Raw genomic sequence first — 8,574 nt, 5'->3', positions numbered from 1 at the left:
GAATCCAAGGCCCATTTCTAAACATCGTAAAAGCAATATACAGCAAACCGGTAGCCAACATCAAACTAAATGGAGAGAAACTTGAAGCAATCCCACTAAAATCAGGGACTAGACAAGGCTGCCCCCTCTCTCCATATCTTTTCAATATAGTTCTTGAAGTCCTATCTAGAGCAATTAGACAACATAAGGAAGTCAAAGGGATACAAATTGGAAAGGAAGAAATCAAACTATCACTATTTGCAGATGATATGATCGTATACTTAAGTGACCCCAAAAACTCTACTATAGAATTCCTACAGCTGATAAACAACTTCAGCAAAGTGGCTGGCTACAAAATCAATGCAAGCAAATCAGTAGCCTTTATATATTCAAAGGATAAGCAGACTGAGAAAGAAATTAGGGAAATGACCCCCTTCACAATAGCTACAAACAGCATAAAGTATATTGGGGTGACTCTAACCAAACAAGTGAAAGACCTATATGACAAGAACTTCAGATCTCTGAAGAAGGAAATCGAAGAAGATCTCAGAAAATAGTAAAACCTACTATGCTCGTGGATTGGGTAGGATTAATATAGTTAAAATGGCCATCTTGCCAAAGGCAATCTACAGATTCAATGCTATTCCCATAAAAATCCCAACCCAGTTCTTCATAGAGCTAGAAAGAGCAATTCTCAAATTCATCTGGAATAATAAAAAAACCACGGTAGCTAAAACTATTCTCAACAGTAAAAGAACTTCAGGGGGATTCAATACCCCAGACTTTAAACTCTACTACAGAGCAATAGTGATAAAAACTGCATGGTATTGGTACAATATCAGGCAAGCAGATCAATGGAATAGGATTGAAGACCCAGAAATGAACAAACACACCTATGGTCACTTGGTCTTTGACAAAGGAGCTGAAAGCATCTAGTGGAAAAAAGATAGTCTTTTCAACAAATGATGCTGGTTCAATTGGAGGTCAGAATGCAGAAGAATGTGCATCGATCCATTCTTATCTCCTTGTACCAAGCTCAACTCCAAATGGATCAAGGACCTCCACATAAAACCTGACACACTGAAACTAATCGAAAAGAAACTGGGGAAGACCCTGAAGGTCATGGGCACAGGGGAAAAGTTCCTGAATAGAACACCAATAGCTCATGCTCTAAGATCAAGAATTGACAAATGGGACCTCATAAAACTACAAAGTTTCTGTAAGGCAAAGGAAACCGTCAAAAGGACAAAACGTCAACCAACAGACTGGGAAAGGATTTTCACCAACCCTAAATCCGACAGAGGGCTAATATCTAATATATACAAAGAACCCAGAGAACCAAATAACCCCATTAAAAAGTGGGGTATGGAGCTAAACAAAGAATTTTCACATGAAGAACTTTGGAGAGCTGAGAAACACCTTAAGAAATGTTCAACATCATTAATCATTAGAGAAATGCAAATCAAAACAACCCTGAGATTTCACCTCACACCAGTCAGAATGGCTAAGGTCAAAAACTCAGGAGACAGCATGTGTTGGCGAGGATGTGGAGAAAGAGGAACACTCCTCAACTGCTGGTGGGATTGCAAGATGGTGCAACCACTTTGGAAATCATTCTGGCGGTTCCTCAGAAAACTGGGCATGTCACTTTCTGAGGACCCTGTTATACCACTACTGGGCATATATCCAGAGGATTCTTCAGGATGCAATAAGGACACATGCTCCACTATGTTCATAGCAGCCCTATTTGTAGTAGCCAGAAGCTGGAAAGAACCTAGGTGTCCTTCAACAGAGGAATGGATACAAAAAATGTGGTATATTTACACAATGGAGTGCTATACAGCCATTAGAAACAATGAATTCATGAAAGTCTTAGACAAATGGATGGAGCTGGAGAACATCATACTACGTGAGACAACCCAGCCTCAAAAGATCAATCATGGTATGCACTCACTGATAAGTGGATATTAGCCTAGAAACTTTGAATACCAAGGGCATAATCCACATATTAAATGATGTCCAAAAAGAATGGAGGAGTGGCCCCTGGTTCTGGAAAGACTCAGTGCAAGATTATAGGGGAATTCCAGAACAGGGAAGTGGGAAGGGGTGGATGGAAGAATAGGGGGACGGAAGAGGGCTTATGGGACTTGCGGGGAGTGGGGACCCAGAAAAGGGGAAATCATTTGCAATGTAAATAAAAAATATATCAATTAAAAAAAAGAAAAAGAAATGTTAAATGATAGGGAAATGTGGCCAAAGGCAGGATTGTAACAACAATGTGAAACAAGTGATGAAAATTTATTAAAAAGCCCTTAATTTATTAGTCATATTAGTTTAAGAAAATAAAAACTAGCGTAATACAACATAAAGACTATTTCCTGGTGTAAAAATGGGAGAAAACAATTGTGAAGGGGATTTAAAAGCTATTAAAGTGAGAATTTCAGGTCCCCAAACTAAAGAGTTTGTTGCAAATAGATAAGCCTTCCTACCACACACTGAGCAGTAAACAGGCAAGGAGAAAGAATGTCATATTTGCAAGCCTTTATAGGGCCCAAGGAGAGTTTTGTTGCATAAATAATTAAAATTCAAGGAAGTCCAAGTATTCCAACTACAATTCCAATGTTTGTATAACTTCTACAGGCAGATCTGGCCATGTCTAATAGCCTCATAAGAAAGAGGCCATGCACATCTGAGACAGTGGGGAAGACTGAGCTCCTATATAGTAATACAAATATGTTGTGCTTTTTTGATTTCACTAAGGAAAGGAGGATATATATATATATATATATACAGGTACAGATACAGATATAGATATAGATATATAAATACATATCAGAATTGAATACGACTACTCATCATGGTCTTGGAGATCAGTTTTGGTTTTCATATTGTTATTTTAAAAGGCGATTGGCAGACAGGAGATGGTAAGGGACATGAGAGAGAAAGTGAACTTCTTTGATAGTTTTCTGACTATCAAAATCTTTATGTCTGTAGGAGTCCATTTTGCAGTAAAGCTGAGGGAATCTGGTGGAAGCCTGATAGAACCCCAAGAGTCCTTGAAACTCTTCTGAACAGTTTATGGATTCACTTTCAGTGAATTAGATCCACAAGGCTCCAGAAAAAGGCCTGGAGTGGGTCTCATCCATCAGTTAATATTGTTGTAACATAAACTAGGTTAACACCCTGAAGGACAGATTCACCAACTCCAGAGACAAAACAGAAAAATTCTTAATTATCAGCCAGAGGACTGAGAAAACAGCCAGCTTTTATTTTTCTAGAGAAACAGTGCTGCAAAATTACTATGAATTAAGACAGGAACTTCCCTGCTGGGATACCAGGTGAAAGAAAAATATTGAGACCTCTAAAGTATTATGAATAATGAGAAGGACATCAGGAAGGTCCTAATCCATAGATTACAGCTACATCATTCAAGGATTGGTGTTAGATCTAGTAATGTAAAAAAAAAAAAAAACAAAACAAACAAAAAAAAAACAAAAAACAAACAAACAAAAAAAAACTATTCTTTTAATTTTAGAAAATGTAAATATGATAATTAAATGGGGTTATACACTAAGTATAATATAAAAAACATATACTTTAATTGGCTTTTATCAAGAATCTCACTGAAGCACTGTGCCATGAAGACATCCAGAGAGATTCTGGCAATAGGTTTGTTTCTCTCCGGCCTACATTTTTAGTAATGCAGCTACTTTCTATTGTGCTGAAGTGCTGATAAAACTGATTGGATTCATCCTATACATGTGATATTTTCAAACACAGGTTCATTGGTAAATGACCATGCAGTGCTTGCTTTGAGGATATATGGTAAAAAAAACATACAGGAAATATATCACATATTGCTATTAATTGTAGTAAAATTTCATACAGCTTTTTCAATATCAGTGGTCTCAATGCCACAATTAAAAAGCACAAGCTAAGAGAAGAGATATGTAAACAGTGTCTGTATCATTCTTCTGTATATGAGAAACACTTCTCAGAAACAAAGACACTACCTCATAGGAAACTGTTGGAGAGTTTTGCCACAAAAACACACCCCAAAACCAAGAGTCAGCAACCATTCTACTAGGCATTTAAATGACTTTCAGCCGGATTTAATAAAAAGAGATGGAAAATGACCCTTTATACTCATCAAAGGAAAAATACCACAAGAGGACATCTCAATTCTGACCATCTATGCCCCAAATGCAAAGGCAATCACATATGGAATAGAAATATTAGCAAAGTTTAAATCACACATCAAAACCTATAAGTAAATAGCAGGGGAGATCACCACCATTCTCAGTAATTAACATGTCACCAAGACAGAAACTAAACAGAGAAATAATAAAACTAATAGAGGATATGACTCAAATGAACCTAAGCTATACCTATAGAACATTTCCTCAAACACAAAATCATATGCTTTCTTCTCAGCACCTCATGGAATCTTCTCCAAAACTGATCATATGCTTGGGCGCTTAGTAAGCTTCAACAGATGCAAGAAGATTGAAATAACACCTTGCATCTGGTCAGATAACTGTGGATTAAAATTGGACTTCAAGAACAGAAACAAAAGAAAACCAACAGACCCGTGGAATGTGAACAACTCTCTATTTAACTAACACTGGGTCAGGAAAGACATTAAAGATTTTCTGGAACCTAATAAAATGAGAACACAATATATCCAACACAATGAGAACTGTGCTAAGAGAAAGTGCATAACACTAAGTGTCCTCAGATCTATGAATTTTCTTCTTAGCGCTGCTTTTCTTGTGTCCCATAAGTTTGAGTATGTTGTGCCTTCATTTTCATTAAATTCTAAAAACTCTTTAATTTAGTGAATGATTTGTTAGACAGATGTTGATTATCAAATTTTAATCAAGATCAGGTATACTATCTAAACTATCCCATAACCCCTAAGAAAATAGAAGAGTCATTAAAAGTCTTCTACCCACAAAAATCCGAGGGCCAGTATTTATAATGCAGAATTATACCAGACATTAAAGAAGAGTTAATATAAGGACTCTACAAACAATTCCCCAAATCTAAACTGGCAAACTCATTATTTGAGGCCACAGTCACACTGAAACCTAAACTACAAAGAGACTCAAAAAAGAAAAACCAGTTCAGACCAATTTCCCTTATCAACCTTGATGCAGGTACTCATTACTTGCAAACATACTCAATAGTTGCAAATTAAATCCACAAACACATTTAAAAAGTTATCTACCATGATCAGGTCAGCTACATCCCAGGCATGTAGAGCTGGTTCAACATAAGAAATCTGTCATCAAAATTCACCATATAAACAAACTGAAAGAAAAAAATACATGATGATATCATGTACAGACAAGCAGAAATAGTTATTTTGTGAATGATAATTAGATGGTTTTAACATATAGATTAAAAGTAAAAAATGTGGTTGTTGTTATCCTACTGGAATTTTAAAATTGTATCAGACTGGAAGACCCAGTCAACACCCCTGTTTGTCTTCAGCACCAGTGCCAATATGGCATACTCAAATTTTTATCAATTATTCATCCAGTTTCATATTTTTGTTCCTTCTCTGCCTTCATTTAGGATCACCCAGATCATATACAGAATGTTAATAGCCCCCCACTTCTCCCACTAGGCTAAAAAATCAATATAACAAATGACCTTGTATTTTTAGCTACCAGAACTTTTCCTCTAAGGATATCACAAATCTCCTCTTGGAACTTCACCAATATTTAATACCTCTTCTCTCAGGTTTAAGAATCTCCTTAATTGGGTTTTCACCAACCAGGGTGCGTGTCAGTTCCCTCATGTGTCCAGAAAGTCTACGAAATGAATTTGCACCACCTCTTACTCTCTCTTCTGTTCTCCAAACAAGCCAAGAACCCTACTGTTACCTTGCATTCCTCTCACTGGTTCATCCACATACATTATGTACCACTACCCTGCTTTCTACATGACATATGCTCCAGACACCTAAGGTAAATAATGTAGTAAACTTACTAATCACTATTCTTCCCTTGGTATGCTTACAAGCATCATCTACCACATCAGGTATCTGAGGGTCTTCTCTCAAACTGTCTCTCTCTCTGCATGTCTGTGTATGTGCATCTGCTATATGATTTTATTACCAAATGTAACTTGAAACAAAGTATATGAAATCCCTCCATCACCATTCCTTTTGCTGAGGGTTGTCTTGCCTTCCAATTTATATTATATATTGCAGCATATTCCTTAACATCTTCTTTGGGGATTTATTGTCTTTAAACATTTGAGTCATTCAGTAGGTACTATTTTTCCACATTTGAGTAATTGTATACTCTACTTGTATATGATTAATATATAATATCTCCACCATATTTCCACTCCAACTCCCCACATATCTTCTGAAATTCAACCTCACTCAATTTTGGGATTTTATGTACAGAAATGTTAACCATGTGTGCATGTGTGTGTAGGCAAGCACTGGAGTACAGAAAATGTACCAGTGACCACATTTTCATACAGACAGAGTCTCCCTCTCTAGGAAATGTCTTCTTGCATCATTTTCTCACTAAGAGGGAAGACTTGGAAATAATCTACAAAAACCATACTGGGTTATGATTGTCTTGGTCTCAGGTGGGTCTATCTACCAATGCTTCACTTCTTACATTCTTTTCATCTCCTCTTGCTTCCTGTTCTCTGAGCCACGGAGAAATCTAAATTGAACTGGAAAGTGTTATTTCAAACAATATAAAGAAGGCTTGCAAGTTCAAAACTGCCTGGTTCTGTTATATACAGAAACTCCATGTGTGTTAGGGGCTCTGGTTTCTATTTTGCAGCTTTTGGAACTAGAAAGCAAACCCATCTCCAAGTGGCACAGGAGTACAGAACAGACAGTCAGCACAGGTGAGGCCTGCCCTGCAGCTCAGAGCATTCCTCTGGAACCCTCTGGCAGAAGCCTCTAGTTTCTGTCTCCAGCTTGGGTCCATTTTCTGCTGCAATGCACCATCTGCATGTGGCACAGGAAGTTAGCTATACATCAAGTAAAGCAGAGAAGATAGCACAGGTTAGACCTGCCCTACAGCTCAGAGGTTCAAACCGTGAAATCTCTGGCAGAAACCCTCCAGTTTTGGTCTCTGACTTGGGTCCATCCCCTGTCACAGTATGCCATGCCCAAGTGGCACATGGAGGCAGCTTAACCACCCAGGAGTGTGGAGGGGACTGCCTGCACAGGTAGAGACACCCTCACCAGAGGATCACAACCAGAACCCTATGTCAGAAACCCTCCAGTGTCCTTCTCTAGCTTGGGACCACTCTCTGCAACTTTGTATCATATCCATAGTGACACACTGAGGTAGCTAACCACTCAGCAGTACAGAGAGGCCAGACAGCAAAGGTAGGACCACCGCTTCTGCTCAGAGGAAACAGCCGGGAAACCCTGAGGACACAAGAGCCTAGGAAATGCCTGGGACAGGAGTCTTGCAATTAATGCCTACACCCATAGCTGATTGGGGCCACAGAGCTACATACCCAAATACAACCACAAGAGTATGGGTCTCACAGAAGTACCTACATTTTGGTATACACAGAGGAACTGGTCTCCCAGGAGCACCGATGAGCCCCAGTCAGAGACAGCAACACTATCTAACACCAGAGATAACCAGATGAAAAAAGGCAAATGCAAGAACATCATCAATAAAAACCAAGGCAACATGGCACCATCTGAACCAAGTTTCCCAACAGCAGCAAGTCCTAGATACACCAACACACCAGAAAAGCAAGACCTGGATTTAAAATCACATCTCATGATGCTGATAGAGAATTTGAAAAAGACACAAATAACTTCCTTAACGAAGTACAGAAGAACATGGGTCAACAAGTAGCAGCCCTTAAAAAGGAAACACAAAACTCACTTAAAGAAATTCAGAAGAACATGTGTCAACAGATATAAACTCATAAAAAGAAAACACTAAATCACTTAAAGAAATACCAGAGAACATGGGTAAACAGGAAGAATTCCTGAAAGAGGAAACACAAAAATCCCTTAAAGAATTATAGGAAAACACAAAGAAATAAGTGAAGGAACTGAGCAAAACCACCCAGAATCTAAAAACAGAAGTAGAAACAACTAAGAAATCATAAAGGGAGACAACTTTGAAGATAGAAAACCTTGGAAAGATATCAGGAGTCATAGATGCAAACATCCACTAAAGAATATGAGAGATAGAAGAAAGAATCTCAGATGCTGAAGATACTAAGCCAAGCATTGACTCAACAGTTAAAGAAAATGCAAAATGCAAAAAAGCATGTAATCCAAAACATCCAGGAAACCAAGGACACAATGAGAAGACCAAACCAAAGGATTATAGTTAGAGAAGAGGGTGAATATTTACAACTTAAGGGGCTGGTAAATATCTTCAACAAAACTATAGAAGAAAACTTCTGTAACCTAAAGAGACAGATGCCCATGAACATACAAGGAGCCTACAGAATGCCAAACCAACTGGACCAGAACAAAAATACCTACCATCACATAATAATCAAAACATCAAATATACTAAACAAAGAATGAATATTAAAAGCAGTAAGAGAAAAAGGCCAAGTAACATTTAAAGGAAG

This window comes from Apodemus sylvaticus, chromosome 6 (assembly GCF_947179515.1).
Source record: "Apodemus sylvaticus chromosome 6, mApoSyl1.1, whole genome shotgun sequence".
Taxonomy (NCBI): domain Eukaryota; kingdom Metazoa; phylum Chordata; class Mammalia; order Rodentia; family Muridae; genus Apodemus; species Apodemus sylvaticus.
This window is presented reverse-complemented; position numbering follows the sequence as displayed.